The sequence below is a fragment of the Camarhynchus parvulus genome, chromosome 18 (assembly GCF_901933205.1).
Source record: "Camarhynchus parvulus chromosome 18, STF_HiC, whole genome shotgun sequence".
NCBI classification, from domain to species: Eukaryota; Metazoa; Chordata; class Aves; order Passeriformes; family Thraupidae; genus Camarhynchus; species Camarhynchus parvulus.
In genome coordinates, this window is record NC_044588.1 from 2,857,730 (window position 1) to 2,875,524 (window position 17,795).

Below are 17,795 nucleotides of genomic sequence, written 5' to 3' on the forward strand. Positions count from 1 at the left end.
AGGTCTCTACAAAAATCCAAATCTTTCCCAGTTAATTACTTCTGTGAGGGACCAGAGCTCTCTGGGAGTGAGGCTGTTCTAGAGAACAAAGTGTTCTCATAGCACAGAATGGCAGGAGATAATGGGAAAAGAAAATTAGCTCCTGATTGCAATGTGAAGCCCATTTAAAATTTATGAATGATCTCAAAGAACTTTTTCTTTCTGAGATAAAAACGTTCCTGCCATGGGATGGAGGCCATAGGTTGTCACACAGGTCCCTCCAAACCACAGCAAAAGAACAATTTCATTGAGGGTGCTTACTTTAAGAGTCAGAATTCCAGCTTTCACCCCCACTATGGGTTCTTTCATAATATTAAACTTAGTTCAGATATTTTGAAATCGGTCCACATTTCAAGAAAAGAGACAATCAAGATTTGAGATTGAAAAAACCTTATAATAAACACCATGCCATCAAGCAGTGAGTCAGGAGACTATAATGAAATGATTTAAAAGTAATTCACAGCTTGTTTATAGGTAATGCATTCTCTGTATACTTGAAATTTTGCATTTCCAACACATAAAACCACACTATTTCCCAAATCTCAAGAATAAAACAGACTTAAATTGCTTAACAACAGCAAACATTAAATTTCCTCAACTTAACGGGAAAACAAATTATCTAAATTGTTCTAAAGAGCTCATTGCATGAGGAAACTTTAACCCTTCTCTTTCCCATTTAAAACACCCATGAATTTATTTAATAAATAAATAAAGAAGAGAGCTGTGCCCAGGTGCACCTGCAGGTCACCGCAGACACAGCACAGAGCCCATTAATGCCAGCCTGGCCTCATCCCCACCCCTAAGTCTGCCTTCAAATTCTAATCCCCCCCCTCTCCCTCCCAGCTATTTTTCATCAGTGTCCCATGCAGAAATTGTTTCCAACTGTTCTATTTCCGACGTGGCATATGTTCATTCTTTGGGCAAAGGGAATAAAGTGGGTTTTGCTCCACTGCTTCCAGATCAGCTCTGCTGACTCCACTTGAGCCACAGCTCTGGCTCAGTGGCTGCTGCCCACTTGGTTGTCTAGTTTGTTAATCAACCTAAATCCCAGTGAATCCTGCAATTATCATTTTGATGGTTTGTTTTCCACCAACTGAAAGATCACTAAGTGGCAATTACCATTAATATTACTTGCAGCTGAGTCACATTTTACTTTCAGATTATATTTTTGGTTCCAGATCTCCCAGTCTTGAGGACAATAGAATGATTTGTGTTTTCAGTAATAAACCACATGCAAAAAAAAAATATTTTAAAAAATTAAAATCTTGGTATATCCTTCAGAAAATAAAGATGTTAACTAATTATTTTTGTAAAAGTTGCAAAATATAACATGATGATCTGAGACATATTATAGGAATATCTGGAAATTTGTAGAAAGGAGCTGTTTCACCAATGCCTGCCATTCCAACTTGGACCTTGGAGTGGCTGCTCCAGCTCTGCCTTTATTCAGCAGTGTGTGTAAGGAAAACTGCATATCTGGGCATCTGCTTTGGGCAGAATTTCTGAAACGCCACAACCATGTCCTATCTCTGAGCTGACAGCCTCTCAGAGCTCAGTGTGAAGGAATTCATCCAACCAGAGACAATGCTGACCTTGTTTTTAATATGATTTAAGCATTGAGATAAAGACATGGGAAGAGGAGTGCCACTGTTTGCTCCAGCCTGTGAACTTTAGCTGTGAACTTCCCTGGAAACAATGCTCATCACACTGCAATGGAAAGGACAATTCAGCTGCCAGAGTAAGCAAACCACAGAGGATTTGTCCTTTTGGACTTGGGCTACACCTCAAAACTGTGTGATGTTTTGATTATCAGTGTTGGTTACTGAAGTCTCAAAACTGAATTTGTGTTCAGCCTAATAACAGCCTTTGATAGGATGTGGCAACTCAACATGGACAGCCTTGATTCTTTCTCCTTTACTTCCCATTTGTAATGGGTGACTTCTCTCCAAAGAGCCTGGCTCCTTAACAGGTGATCTAAAAGCATCAGACCTGTCTCACCTTTTGAGAATACTCAAAAGAAAACCAAACAGTTCCACACAGAAATAACCAATGCAACAAGCAACTTTCATGGAATCATCAATCCAAAGGGAAAAGAACAAGTGTCAACTGAAATCTATCTGACAGCAATCATTTCTGTACATATAATTTAACATCCAAATTTATAAGTTGAAATCCAGCCATTGGACTGTATTTTACCATTTGTTTTAGTGTTCTCTTTACTTCATGGAGTAAGACAGATCTGGAGAACTCATGTAAAAATTTCCTTAGTTCAGCTAAGCACAAACAGAGTGTCATCTGCCTAAAATAACGTGCCATTTTTTTTTTAGGAATTGAGATGAAAAATAACCTCTCACTTGTTACTTGTTGAGGATGTTAAGAGCTTCACATCACTTACTGCAGCTGTTATGAAGTCACATCATGTTCACCACCTTCATGTAATGAAAGTTGTATTACACTGCTTTGGAGAATCTGCCAGGAAATTTGTTCCTTTCCACTTTACCATGAGCTGAAGGGAGCTGGCACACATTATGCAGAGCAGCTCAAGAGCAAAGTGGCATCTCGAGGCTGACAGCTAAAATTAAAAAGAAAATTATTGAGGTATTTTCACGTTTTGACAGTGTGATTTTGATCTGGGGTGTATATATAGAATCTGGCTGGGAGCTTCCATCCTCTCCAGCTCTGGACTTGCTGAAGCCAAAGGTTCCCTGCAGCCCAGGGAAGGGAGCAGGGAGGGATGCAGAGAACAAAACAGGCCTTGTGCTGCAAAACCAGACTAACTGCTCGCTCTCTGCTGGCACGTGGCACCTCCCTGGCTGCTCCCTGCCCTCCCAGAGAGCAGAAAATGCCAACTGGGCAGTACAAAACCAAGGAGGAACCTGGGAAAGACCACTCAGTGCATTCTCAGAGCAAACAAGCTGAAGATGCTCGACAGAGCTTGTGGGATTTCTGGTACATAATGGAAGGAAATTCATTCTACCCAACACTGCTCTGTCCAGGCACAGCACTGAGAAAAACTTGTTATCAATAATACATATATATATATATATAAATATATATATATACTGTCATCACTTGGAGTTACAAGGCTCCACTGTAAATTTCCAGCTTTATTCCAAATTATGTGGAGCGAAAAGATTATTGTGATATATATGGTCGGGTGAGAGTTCTCTGCTAAAAAATACTGCTGCTAATGGCTTGCATATATGACACAGATGGATGGGACCAAAGTGAAGTACTGCAATCATAAATAACAGAAACAGAAGCAATCTTCTCTATTAGATGATCTAGAAAGAAGAAAAGCCATTGCAGAGCCCACACATCACTCAGCCATATGTCTGAAGAGCTCCACAATCACAAGCATTCCAAAGAACAAGGGGTAAAAAATATCAAGACAAAAGTCACATGCTTTACAACTGAGAACTATTAGAAAAGGTCAAGAGATTGATTTTTTTTAAATCACTTGTAAACTCCCACTTTTGGAAGAAAAAGAACAGAGTAGGTGAGCCTTTCCACTAGCTATAAATAGCTCTACTACACCACAGTATTTATTTATTCAGTAAAACAAATTCAGCTGCAAACCTAAAGGGTGGAGAGAATGTATTTGCCAGAGTCCAACTGAACTGCCAGTTACCACATACAGAGAAATCAGTGAGGTTTTTTCAAGCCACATTTGACTCTTTTCTGTAATCATACAATTATTAAGGTTGGAAAAGAGCTCCAAGACCATCAAGTTCAATCTTAAAACAAATACCACTATGCCCACTGACCAGGATTTAATGTAATATAAAGTCAAGACTGTTGTCCCAACTCAAATGGATAACATTTTAACCAGTGTAAAAATCACATCTTTTCCTATCTAAACCAACTCCAAAGCTGTGGCTCCACTGCCATGGCATTACTGGGTGCCCCACAACAACAGGCTCATGCTTTGTTTCCAAGTTTCAAGCATTGATTATTCCACAGAGTTGCAGTAAGGTAGAAAAATCATAAAGAAAGGCTTCATAAAATCAAGCCTGCTCTCCTAAAATCAGTGGCTGGCCTTGTCAAGCTGGCACTTTGCAAGTTCCCATCTGAAAGCAATTCTGGTGTGAGCAGTTTATTAACATGACAATCTATTCCTGGGTGAAAAACAACCAGCACCTGTATAAACTGTTTCTACACTGTTAGATGGAAAAATAAAAACTCTCTCTCACAAACAACTTTTCCTGCATGCTCACATCAGGGGTTTGAGTGACCAACCAATACAGAGTAACAACTTGTTACTAACCCATAAACAAATTGGCAAGAAAGCTGCTGACCAACTGGAGTCACACATGAGGTCTGTAAAACTCTATAAAAATGAGTTATGTGAATAAAGAATGGGCTTTTTCCACCATGAGGAAAATGGAGTTCAGCATGATTTATTCCCATAGCAGAGGAAGCAGCACTGGAGATCTCATGGGCAGCAAGAGGGAAATAACTCTGTGCACATTCTGTATTTGTTGTTGGGCTCCTGCTTTAGGGCTTTTAACTAAGAACTCATCCTGAACTGGACTAAGGAGCTCCCACAGAAGTTCAGTAAGAACAAAACCCTCTCTGGGTTACTCCCAGAGGGCTCTAGAGCACTTCAGAGTCTCTGCAGGAGTCTGGAGCAGGGAGTTGCTGTTTCACACACTTTGCATTCTCACTGAGGCCACAGAATTTCCCCCAGGGGCCCATAGCTGTGGCTGGCCTGTGCTTTCTGCACAGCACCAAGCAATGAATGAATGAATGAATGAATGAATGTGGCACATGGCATGTGTTAGATCATCTTAAGATTAAATATAGCAATTACAATAAACGGAAATAGGGTAGTACTTCAAAATAGACAAATCAATTAAATACCAACTATATTTGTTGTTTAAATAAGTACTGTTTAAATAAGTTTACTATGAATAGACAAACAAAAAGAGCAGCAATTAAGATACAGGACGTAGCAATATTTGTCTTTCTCCTCTTCTGAACATATTATAACTTGTAAAAATATAATGAAAATCCCTTTTACATTAAATATAAGCAAGGCTGTAGATTATAAAGCAAACACAAGTCACAAGCAGCCCTACCTTTGACTGCTACTGACATACTGAATCCACTGAGAATTTTTAAAAACTAAATTACCCTAACTTTTACAACATATGTAATTTATAATACACCAGTGTGCTTTTGTGCCAGTGTTTCACCCCATCTAGAAGGAAGTGCAGTCCCAGGAGAGTAGCCAGGCTAACACTTAAAACTGCTCTATGCAATCTTTCCACTTGGCATTTCCCACTCCTTTCTGACTAAACCAGCCTGGAGCTCAGCAAGACACAGTCTGTTCCAAGCTAAGACAGTGAATAAGAAAAACAACGTCTCTGCCATCACCTTAACCTGTTCCTAAGCTTCTTAAAGCTCCTTTGTGAGCCCACAAGGTCACACAGCACCTTCACAGCACTAATCTGTGTAGTGCTACACATTCCCTGGCTCATGGGCTACCTTCATTTTCGTTGTGGCTTCTGCAAAACTCAAGCTACCTTCTCAAAAACATACCCTGGGGGCAAGGTACAGAAATATATGAAACCAATATTGATAAATTAGGGCTGACTCCTATTTCTAAAGCTCCATGTCTACCTGCTAATAATTGCTCAGCCTAATCTCAGGTTCATACCTCTGAGCTTGCTGCAGATTTTCTGCTTGGTCAAGTTCAATTAGACTAAAAAAACCCAGGTGGAGGACAGAAATAAGACCACTGTAAACTCTGCTGTTTGATTTCCTTTCTTTTTTTTTTTTTTGTTGGTTTGTTTTTTTTTTTAATTTGAGAGAAAGTAAGGGTTAAATGCAACAATATCTTATTTGTGTGAAAGGATTATACAGATAGTCTGAACAGTCTTAACTACTCAGGTCATTAACTCCTTTACACTAAGTAGAAAACAGATGGATGTCTCTGGTAAGCTGGCTTTGCCAGCTCCACAACAGTGTGCAAATACAGGCTGTGTGCCTGGCAGGGAATGCATATGCATTTACACTTACCCAAACAACTTTGGCAGACCTGGCAGTGCCGTGGGATAAATGATAAATATATACCTGCACATTTTAAATTAGAAATTTATACCTAACACACTTTAGAAACAGTTTGGATTTAGTAAAATACCTCATATAACATATTCAGATCTGTCTGAATACTATATTCAGACAGACATTATATCGGATTTGTCATTTCTGCCATTCATACTGGAAAAAGAAGGTACATTATATAGTTTATTCAGCCAAAACTGCAGCACAATATTTGCAAAACTGAGAAAGAGTTTAAAAATATTAGAGGATTTAATATAATATAAAACATTCAGCACTGTTTCAATGTTCTTGTTAATGATATACTTTCTGAGACAGAGACCACTGTTTCTATGTAAAGCCCTTGCTAAAATTTCACAAGACCATTAATCTCCTTCCTTTGAGGTGTCCCATTTTCTAAATGAATAATAACCCAGAAACCATCTATCAAAACCTGTGCTGAAATAGCTATTTTGAGAACTTGTACCAACAAAAAAGGTGACCCACAATCACAGACTTTTTCTATCACTTCTGCAGTTTGAATTCACTTCAGTTGAAGAAGCTGCTGCTGTTAAAGTGTTTTCTGCAGCCACAAAGCCCCTCTGGGTGCTGCTCTCATCTGCTCTGGAGCAGAGCACAGGCACAGCAGTGAGGAACAGCACAGCTCTTCCAATTAAAGAGCTAGCACAATAGGAGAGCCCAGAACTGCTTCCTGTGAACGCTGAGCACTTGTTCTTCAGATTTTTCAGCTATTTCAGCAGTGACCCCAATTGCAGAAATGGGATGTCTTAAACAGAGCAGCTCCTTCAGTTTGAGGCATCAGCCAGCACAAAACCCAAGGGCTGGGAGGGGGAGCAGGAGGAAGAAGCACAGGCTGTATATATTTTAAAGCTATATAAAAATGATGGGATGCAAGCTGAAACCAACTCTGCAGAATGCAGCTGTCGGGTTGCATTTTGTTCTGTAATACAGCTGGAATTCCAGACACCGACAGCAAGTGAAGAGCTTTTTGAAAATCACAGTGGCAGCCTCTACAAGAGAATCTTCCACAGCCACTTTGTGCGGCATGAAAAATGAGGTGCTCAGTGAGTAAATCATCTCTGGAACCAGGAGCAAGTGCAATGGCTTTGCTCTGACAAGAGCAGCCAGTGTCCCATGGTGCCTTCTCCCAGTTCTGCCTCCACCCCCAAGCTCAGGACCAGCAGGGCAGAGCCTGGCCCAGGAGCTGCCCAGAGCTGCTCCTTGCTGCCAGCCAAGCTGAAAACAGCTCTGATCACTCGGGGGAATGCATGAACACAAGCTTCTGAAATACTTATGTGGTTTCTTCATCTTTCACCTGATGTTAAATCACCCCATGGTCAATTGAACACAGCCTGGGCCACGCTCCCAAGGAATGGCTGAGCCCCCTCACAGCTCCACGTGTTGAAAACTGATGGAATAAGGAAAGCTGTGAGGTTCTACTATGAACCCTTTAGTAGTAATTTTATAGCTTGTTATTCCCAGCATCCCATCCCCACCTTACTTTACATTAAATTACAATTTAATGATACCGAGCTGTAAACCAAAGCATTTCCTGCAAGTACAATTTGTAAAGACAAATGGCTGAGCCCCCTCACAGCTCCAAGTGTGGAAAACTGATGGAAAAAGGAAATCTGTGAGGTTCTACCATGAACCCTTTAGTAGCAACCTTATAGCTTGCTGTTCCCAGCATCTCACATCACAATTTAATGATACCAAGCTGTAAACCAAAGCATTTCCTGCAAGTACAATTTGTAAGGACACCAATACTGTAAGGGAAATGCCAGAGCTGAATGCCAAGAGCTGAACATTAAAGTATTTTGGAATATTTTGAATTTAGGCTTTCAGTTGTGTTTGAGAAACCCTATAACATGCTAACAAAATTAATGAACCTCCCTTGTCAGCAAACACAAGCCACACACTCATTTCATTCTTGCCAAATAATGTTTATTTTTCTTCAGGATGGCAAGAAGTGAGGCCGGGATGGCACTGTTTTGAAATACCAACAGAGCCATACCCTAAGCACTGAACCACAAGAATGAAACTTCCTGCAATACCTGTTGGGACACAAACCTGACTGGAGATTTGTATGGGGAGAGCTGAGAGGCTTCAAGGTGAGAGGTGATCAGCAGATGACTTCAGATGTGAAGCGATCCACTGGAAGGTGAAAAGGAGGGGGTGGGATGATGTCAGAAGGTGTCAGACAGCACAAACTCATGTTCCTCCATGGTAATGAGCCTCTCACCTCCTCTCCTCTCCAAGTTTTTGGATGACTACAGCCTCACAAAGAGCCAGCAGCCTCCTGCCGTCCCTGCCCTGAGGCCTCCACACGTTCCATTCCAAGAAAACAAAAGCACACATTATTTTGGTTTGTTTTGCCAGTAATTATTCTCTGCCTGTCTAAACCTACCAAAAGTGTGTCTTGAGTAGAGAAAAACATTTTAAACCAGAAAGGTTCAAAAGACACAGCTGAAATTTTCAAAGGATATGGAGGAAAAAGATCAAGTTCAGCTCCTTTTGCACATAAAGGTTACTAATAAAACCAACTGATAATTCCTGGTTACTAATAAAACCAGCTAATAATTCCTTTAGACACTCTTCTCAAAGAATTCAGGCTAGTTTTTTAATCCTATCCACCCATTCTCTTTCAGCAGTAGTATTATATCAAGAAATTGAAGAGATTTTGTTAATTAAAGATTTTTCCCGTTCCTGTTTCTCTTCATTATTTCCATGTTACCCAACAGATGCCCAATATTTGTTGCAAGTCTTATCCAATTACATACATCTTATTAAAGGGTCATCTGCTAGAAACTTCAGTATTGCTTTCCTGCTCTCATCAGTCACTGCAAACATTTCATCTCAAAGAAACTGCAACTTCTCAGGAAGAAAAACAACATACCCAAAAAATGTGAACTCCACATTAGACTGATTAATGTTAGAAATTTGTTGCCAATGTAAGACAACACACGAGACAAAACACACATTGGGAAACCAATTAAAGAATTAAGAATATTCACCCTCAGATCTCTTTTCCACAGTATGTTTGGTGGGTATATTATTTACTCATAACAAGCTGATTAATTTTGTAGGTTTGGAAGTTAGCAAAATGACATGGTTGACTAGAAGACATAAGTTACAGTAATTCATTCCAGGAGCAAAAGTGATATTTTTAAGAAGTACCTGTGGGCTCAGAGGTTGGCAGTACATAAATAACAAAATATGAAACCATGGAAACATGTCATTTAATTATGAACAAATGATTTATATTTGCTGTAAACCATTTAATGAAAAAAAAATCAAAACAAAGAAGGAGCTGAGATGAGAGGTTTCCAGCAAGAAAACCCTATGGCAACAGTCAGTGGAATTTTTCAGCAGGTAGAATCACAGAACCATGGACTGGTGTGGGTTGGAAGGGACTTTAAAATCATCTTGTCCCACCCTGTGCCATGGCAGGAACACCTTGCACTGTCCCAGGTGCTGCCAGCCCTGGCCTTGGGCACTGCCAGGGATCCAGGGGCAGGCACAGCTTCTCTGGGCACCTGTGCCAGGGCCTGCCCTCCCTCACAGGGAAGGATTTTTCCTTATTTCTAATCTAAATCTTCCATCAGTTTAAAGCATTGCCCCTCAACCAGTCACTACAGACTCCTGTGAATACTCCCTTTATATTCCCTGTAACTTTTGAAGGTACAGTTTGAGCATGAATTGAGAACATCTGAGCAGAGAGTGCCCATCAGGCGGTGAACCCAGCAGCAGGCTTGCCTGCACAGCCCTCCTGAGCCCAGCCTGGCCCAGCTCAGCTCTTTGCACTCCTGGGGCAGCACATCCTCGGCAGGCAGAGCTGACAGAGCCATCATTTCCTCAGTCACTGTTAAGTAACCGCTTTACTTTGACATATGGCACATTGCTGTCAGAACCAGTGGCCCTGCCTGCTTGTTTCTATGTCCAAACACTTATGCAGCGCATTTTTTTTGGCAATGTTAGATTTTATCTGGAGCAGTTCCCCAGGTTAGCGCAATAAACAGCACATGGAAGCTCAGACAGACAGAAATAGAACTGCAGGGCCACCAGAGTAACTGAGATTTACACCAGGGAAAGTAGCCATGTGACAAAAACCTGTATCAGTGCTGAAACTCAATCCTTGTGGCATGATTAGGGCAAAGAATGATTTCTTTGCCCTGAGATGATTTTTTCACTGTGTCCATGTGGCTGACAAAGATTTCAAAGCATTTTTAGGCAGAGACAACACTCATAGAACCTGATAATTATCTCAAAATGCTCCACAAAATTTAGTCTATGTTTGAGCTCTTGATTCTTAGAAACAATCATGGTTATTCTTGTTACTAAGTCGTACAAAACCCTGACTGTGAAAATTGTATAAGAGCATTTTCCACTGCATGCTCATGACATATTTGTGCAGTCTTTCCTGGCTCACTGGAGCAGCAATATAAACAGCATTTCTTAGTTTCTGTCACATAGACTGAGTAGTATTCTCATGATATGGAAAGGTAAACACTATTCCCTCTCCCATGTATTTACTAAAAGCAATATATTAGCACGAGTGAAAAACGAGGCACGAATGTCAGTGATAAATTAGCTGACATTCACCCCAGAATATTGCTTCCAACAGGCCAAGAATTTTCAAGCAGCAGTAAGGGCCTGGAATTCAGCAAGCCATGACTCAAACCAAAATAAAAAAATTACAAGAAAGATGAGATTTCAACTCGTTCCCACTCAGCACAGAACATGCATTAAGGGTCTGCAGAGCAAAAGTGAAGCAAATCAATTTCTGTCATTACTGTCTTTGCAGAGCGGTTTTATTCAAGGCTTTACTGCATGGCATTGGCACTTCAGAAGTCAGGTCATAAAGGCATAAAAGCAACTGAAAAAGAAATTAAAGAACATCAAATCCATAACTTGGTAAGGAAAACAAGAGCCAAAGTTTGAGTTTCAGGTTGACAGTTTTTAGAAGCACCAACTACTGAGAGTTAAGATAAGAAATCGTTCTATTTTTCATGGAGGCTTAAAAATATAAGAACTTTATTAATAAAAAAAAACCACTGCAGCCACTTGCTTTTGAACTTTAAAGTTTGTCTGACCTGAATAATAACTATTTCCCATAAATAGCTGTCCCCTTTCTTACTTACACTGCAACAAAGCAATGCATTTTTTTACAATATGAATTTAACATAATTAGAAACTACAGCAAAAAAAGTCTCCATAATACACTTGTGGGTGCCTGAAATGTCATATTATTCCAGAACTAATAAAAGTACTAGTGGAGGTATCCATTTTAAGTGATAAGTCATTCCTAGAGGTGTCATATAAATAAATCATCTCACTAGGTCTGAGGATAAGTTAAAAAGGGCATATTTTATTTTTTTGCAGAAAGAATTAAACACACGTGAGAAATGTATCACTGGAGTCTCTGCTGAACTGCAGCACTCTGCTAGACTTCAGTGAGCCAGGGGAAAAAAGGGAAAGAAAATCCCAACCAACAGAAGCCAGGCAATTATTACTGAAGAGGTACTGGGGACAGCTAAAGGTGATACAGAGACTCTATTATTAGAAGGTATGAAAAGACAATTTATTATTAGAAATTTACAGTTCTTATAGAAATAATGGTGGGCTTAAGACTTGCTTGGTTTTTAGGAGTTTTCTCTCACTCTGTTGGTGAACTATGAATAGTACACTCTAGAGAGCTATATCTACAAACAATGGTTACAGAAAGAAAGATAATAATTGTTTGGATTTTTTCATCTAAGTTTCCTACAGCTTTTACACAGCTTCCCAGGATTTCCCTGGGAGAACTATGATTCTCTCTGTTCAGAGGATAGCTAATTACTACAGGCACGTGTGGCACACAGCCCCAGGTGACATCTGGGAGCAGTCAGTGACTGGCACAGAGCACAGGGCCCTGCAGGGCAGCACAGCCCAGGGGCTGCTGCCAGCCAGGGGCCACATGGCCAAACCCCTCTGCAGGCAAGGACAGCACCACAAACACAACAGAACACAAATAATGGTGGCAAAGGACATATGTCAGCAGGGCTGGGGAGTGCTCCCAGGAGCCCACTGGGAAATGACACAGAGACCAGAATTAGAGCACTTCAGGGGGACAAGGATTCTTTGCTGGGCTTTAAAGGCCGGGCAGTGACAATGAGAAAAGAAGAAAAGTGAAAGCAGGACAAAACCTTCAGGTTTATTGGACAGGGTACATGATGCAGGGAGCCTGGGCAAGTCACCCCACTGCAGCAGTTTCCTCAGAGCTCCTGTGTGTGTTTTCACAGCTCTTGCTTCCCAAATCACAGAATTCAATGCTGAATGTTGAATTCAATATTCAATGTTGAATGTCCAAGTTCTAACGGAACAGTGCCTCTGCTCGGCAATGTTGCTCATTAGACCTCAGTTTGGAAACAAAGATCATTCCACAGCTAGTTTGGAGCAGGATAAAAAAGCCACTTTTTCCCCTAGCAAGATTTGAATTTAAGTCCTTATAATTAATAGCTTGAGTAATACCCTTTTATATAATGCAGCTCATTCATTACATCTCACCCACACTTAAATGCTGTTTCATATTTCTGATGGTGAATATTCCATTATTCCAGCCAAAAATAGTTTTTATTTTCAATCACTTTATGCCTTGTAATGCTGCACACTGCAGGGTGCTTAAATCCTTCACAAATGGAGTAAAATAATGCAGTAAAACTGTATGAAAGCGAGTGATTTATAGAAAACCGCATGTTCTCTCCATAAACAATGTGACACTGTTAGAGATGCAGATGGAAAATAACAAATTCCAGGAGGTTCCAAGTGGCATGCAAACAGATGAATTCTGCATGAGTTATGCTGAAGGGATATAATAAATGTACAAGTAGTTTCAGGCTCCAAAGTTTGGACAAGTGCATCCCACACAGAACAGTGTCACACATCAACAAACTCCTAGAGAAGAGATCAAACTTCCATTAATACCTGGATGCACTGTGGGTTTTCAGTGTAGCTGGAACTTTGCTTTAAAGCTGTCATGATTAATTTGCAAATATGTAATTCCTAAAATCAGTGGAGAATTGGGCTTCAAAAGGGACTGAACTGTCTTAGGCAAATGGCCACGAGAGAGGCAGAGAATGTGAGAGGTCACAAAAGACTCCAGCCAGACTCCTTCCATAGAAAGCTTCTTTAGAAAACCAATTTCTTCACCAGTATGGGTGAAAACAACCCCTCAAATTGGAGGGCAAAGCTACAACAGCCAAAGCCCACAGCTGCAGTGCAGCAAGAATTCTCCTGTGACATAGACTGACTGTGCTTGATGGGCAGAAAACTACTAAAAACAAGCTAAAACCAAACTGAAAACAAGCTCAGCCTGTCAAACCCTGCTGAAGAAAGGCGTGTTAGGCTGCTTCACATGGGCACAAAGCAGCAGCTCTGCTGAAGGAAACCTTTCCAGCTGCTCATTCCTGCCCTGGACCAGACCCCACTTTCTGCAGGCACTCCTGGATGAGTGGGCACAAATGCATTTTCTCATCCAAGCATTCCCTCCTGGGCACATCAGCACTGCTTTTATGCTGATGCAGCAAAATATTCCAAGGATTGGTGAGCAGGAAATCAGCCAGGGAAGTGCCTGAACTGCAGCTCCAGCACAGGGCCAGGCTCCTGCCAGTTTGGAGCAGCTGATCTGGGTTGTGCAAGGACACCAGAGCCTCCACCAAAGGCTCAGCACCTTCACAGCAGAAATCACAGAGCAAAATGGGGTTTTGCCCCATTTCCCCAGCAATCTGCTTGCCCTTTATTTTATCATTATCCACCCCTAGAGCCAAAGGTTGGACTTTGCATTCGTTGTTTGATGTTAAATTCTCAGCTGCCTGAGTTACGGTGGATGGAGTTGGTGAGGATTTCTACAGCTGGAAACCCAACGGATGCATTTGTTCTGAAACTCACTGACTGGCTAAAACTCATTAAAAACAGATTTATGAAAGTGACTCAGGATTTGGAACAAATTGACGATGAGTAACAAAACACAATGAACAGAAAGAATGGGTTCTATTATTTTTAAATCGTGCGGCACTGAGAGCTCGCACCGACCATGCTGAGGACAAAGCCCAGCTCCTTCCTTTCCTTGCCTTCAGATTTGCTTCCTTCTCTGCACTTCCTTAAGGTTCAGCTGCAGAATTAAAAGGGTTTTTTTACATTTTTGTCTTGGACATACTTCTGCTAAGCAACAGCTGACACTACAACTAATTATAGTAATGCCAGGTATTGCTGTAATCCAGAATTCATGGTTCAATTCCCTGCTGCATAATGGAACCTCATTCCCATTTCTGCAAAACAGAGTTTTTAAAACAATTTAAACTATTTCAGTTATGTTCAGCTTCTGCAGAAAAGCCACAAAAATAAAAACTTTTCTTTGAAATTACTGCTGCGTGGTGTAAACTGGTATTTCATATATTTATTTATTTTGTTTGTGAGGGACAACAAAAGATTGTATTTGTCTTAAAAATACAAAAGAGGCTTTTTTTCCTTGTTTGGGTTTTACAACCATTCACAGAGACGTTAACACAGTAAGTCTATTAACAAGTGCAAGGGGTATCACAAGTTCAGTTGTGGTAATTAGTCATATTTCAGCTTTAAATGACTATCTGCTCCAAAGAAAGAGATTATGGTTTTTCTTCTTGCTCTATTACCCAACTGGCATTTAAGTCAATCTGCTGAAAGTGTATCTGCTTCAATGGAAGCTCAAAATAACCCATTAAAGGAATATGCAAATCTCTGAGCTTTTTGGGATTTTTTAATACTTTAATCTAATAAGAACATTTTACATGACTAAGAAATTCCGGCTGAATCTGTTATTCAGCTCTCCTTTAGCTCTGCCATTAATTTCCTTTTTGCTGTCATGAATAGGACAATAAAAAAGAAAAAAAACCCTATTTTAACTGGTAAGATGTTATAAGAAATGTCAAGTTCTTGTACAGGTTGCATGAAACAAAGCTTCATGCCAACACATATTCCTGATGTCTAGTACAGTAAGGAAAGCCTTTCCACAGAACATGGAATCAAAGAATCATTGAAAGGTTTGGGTTGGCTGGGACATCAAAAATCATCTCATCCCACCCCTGCCCTGGCAGGGACACTCCCACTGTCCCAGGCTGCTCCAGCCTTGTCCAGCCTGGCCTTGGGCACTGCCAGGGATCCAGGGGCAGCCAGAGCTGCTCTGGGCACCTGTGCCAGGGGCCCAGCACCCTTCAAGAGTTTCCTCCTAATGTCTGAGTCTAAAGCTGGCACATACACAACTGTTCTACTGCAGTTCAGATGGGATCCAGCACTGCAGGGTCGCCAGGGCTGACCCCTGCATGAAAATGTTCATCAAAAAGTTCCCATTCCCCAAATCCTGCCAGGAAAGATGATCTTTTACCTCTGCTGTTAAAGCCGCACCAGGAAATTAATTTTGTGCAGCAGTTAACAGATTTGATAAAGAGATATAAATGAATATAAGGAATATGGAAGGATATTGATTAGCAAGTGGTCTCCTGCCACCAGCTGGGTCTCCATTGCCAGGTGGGTTCTGCTCCCTTGTAAGAGTCAGTGAAACACCAAACCTTACAGAGAGGGGGAAAAGGAGGCTGCTGTGGATTAGTGACAAACTGTGAATTCACCAGACTTATTACTAAAAAAACCAAAAAGAACCAGACCTACACCTTCAAAAAAACCCATGTGGATCAAAATATTGGCTCCTTACACTTGTAAATAAGTAATTTGATGTAAAACAAATAGAAACAAAAAGAAATAACTGAAGTAAGAGTTTAACTTTGTAACAGTTTATGTTGTGCATTAACTAGCTCAATTTTTTGGAGCAAGATGCAACCAAAACCTGTCAAACTTCTATTATACTTGTGTTGTTTTGACAGCAGCTGGCACACACTGTTCTGATTTAGAGAGATGCAGATTTTAGCTTGTTTTCAGGAGTTCTTGTACAATACAAATTGGCCTGTTGTACTTTCTGTTGGCATCTTCATTTCAGGATCTTACGTATAAGACTCGGTTAAAGGGTTTTAAAAATGGCCTATGGCAAAAAGAAAAGGACAAAGATGAAACCCCACACCACCTCTTCTCTGAAGTAGGAAAATTATTCCTACTTCAGGGTAGTTATTGAATTTGATTCAGGAATTATTAAAGCCTCAGCATCCTCAGGAGACTTTCAGCCTTCTCAGTGAATGACCCTTCTCAGCATTCTTTGTGCATTTAAATTCTACTTCCAGCCATGCCGTACACGTTCAACGTTCTATTAGCCAGGAATTTACAATAAAGCTTGATTTGCTTTAAGAGGAAAAACATTTCTGTTCATGTGATGCCTTTGTTCACACTGGTGTTAATAAATTTGTGTTAATGCCCTCCCAGCTCCTCCAATCACCAAGGGAGCAGAGCTAATGGACACTGTCAAAACAGAACCAGGTTTTCACTTCTGCTCAGCAACACACGACTTGGTTTCTCTCTTGTTTACCATTGACAATTCTTTGTAAATAAAATGGTTATCCTTCCTGGCTGGAGCATTATGACTCAGCAAGTCACATCAGGAGTAACCTGTCCTGGGTTGCCCAATGATTACAGGTTTATAAATGAGCACCAGGGGGATTTATGCACGCGCACATTTCGACATTGAACAGAGGCTGGGTTTGTTTGAGCTCACAGCTCTGTAATCAATACAGGGAAGCAGGCATGTCTGTTATAGGCAGTGCTTCATCCTGATGTAAACTGCTTGCATTATTAGAAAAGTAAAAAAGAAAAGTATTAGGAAAGATGGATGCTACTCTCTTATAATAAATTCTTCAGGATCACATCTGAGCAGAGCTCACTCCTCTCCACAGGGTACAGAGAGACATCTCTCAGTGTAACATTTACAACATTGGTGTTTAAATGTGAGCAGATTCATCTCCTGGTATAGGCTGGATAAAGTAAACTAAGGTTTAAATTAACAGGATAATCTGTGCATGCACTGAGCTGGGAGCCCCTGCTGCTGTGCCTGGCTCTGCCCGAGCCAGGAGGATCCCCAAACAAGAACTGATGCTCTGCCTCCTGCTTCCAGCAGCACCACTGAAGACTTCTGAGCTGGGGTTTGAGGTTAAAAACTGCTTTCTCTCTGTTCTGGAGCCTCAGTGCTGCCCTCCTTCCACAGCCAGGGCTCAGCCATTGATCACATCACCTTTGAGCCTCCTCCAAACACAGAGGGAGCTGCAGGGAGCTCGTTTAGGGCCTGGCTGTGTGTAAGGACAGGCAGACCAAAGTCCCCTATAAATAGAGCACACTGACTTTCAGCCCTTTCAGCTCATTCCTTCCTTTTTGGACTCATTTCTGGCCATATTATGCACGCTGAAAGAATACATGCAAATTCCGTGGTGGCTATTAGTGTGTCTAGACTCATTCACTGACCCAGATGATGTCTTAATTGTCTCTTTTCTATCTGATGGGGAAAATATACTCTAACTTTTCCTGGTTGCAAGCTTTGCCATGAAGTTTTCTAACTGAAATCAGTGAATTTAATGAAAATTGGTGATTTTCTGTGTTCTCTGGGATTGACTTATGTGTAGCACTCACCACAGGCTTAACAGGACTCACAAGAAGGCTCTGCCCATCTAAATGTTTCACAACTTCAATTTTTGGGGCTTTTACCTGTGAAACTTACAGCTTTTTGTACAATATACTGGGTTAGC

The 17,795-nt window shown here is 40.9% G+C and overlaps 1 protein-coding gene across 3 annotated transcripts in view; it reads right to left on the reverse strand.

Moving 5' to 3' along the window:
* The window catches only part of PRKCA (protein kinase C alpha), a 144,934-nt gene that overhangs the window by 86,181 nt on the left and 40,958 nt on the right, over positions 1 to 17,795 (reverse strand). The gene's annotated exons all lie outside the window — the stretch shown is intronic.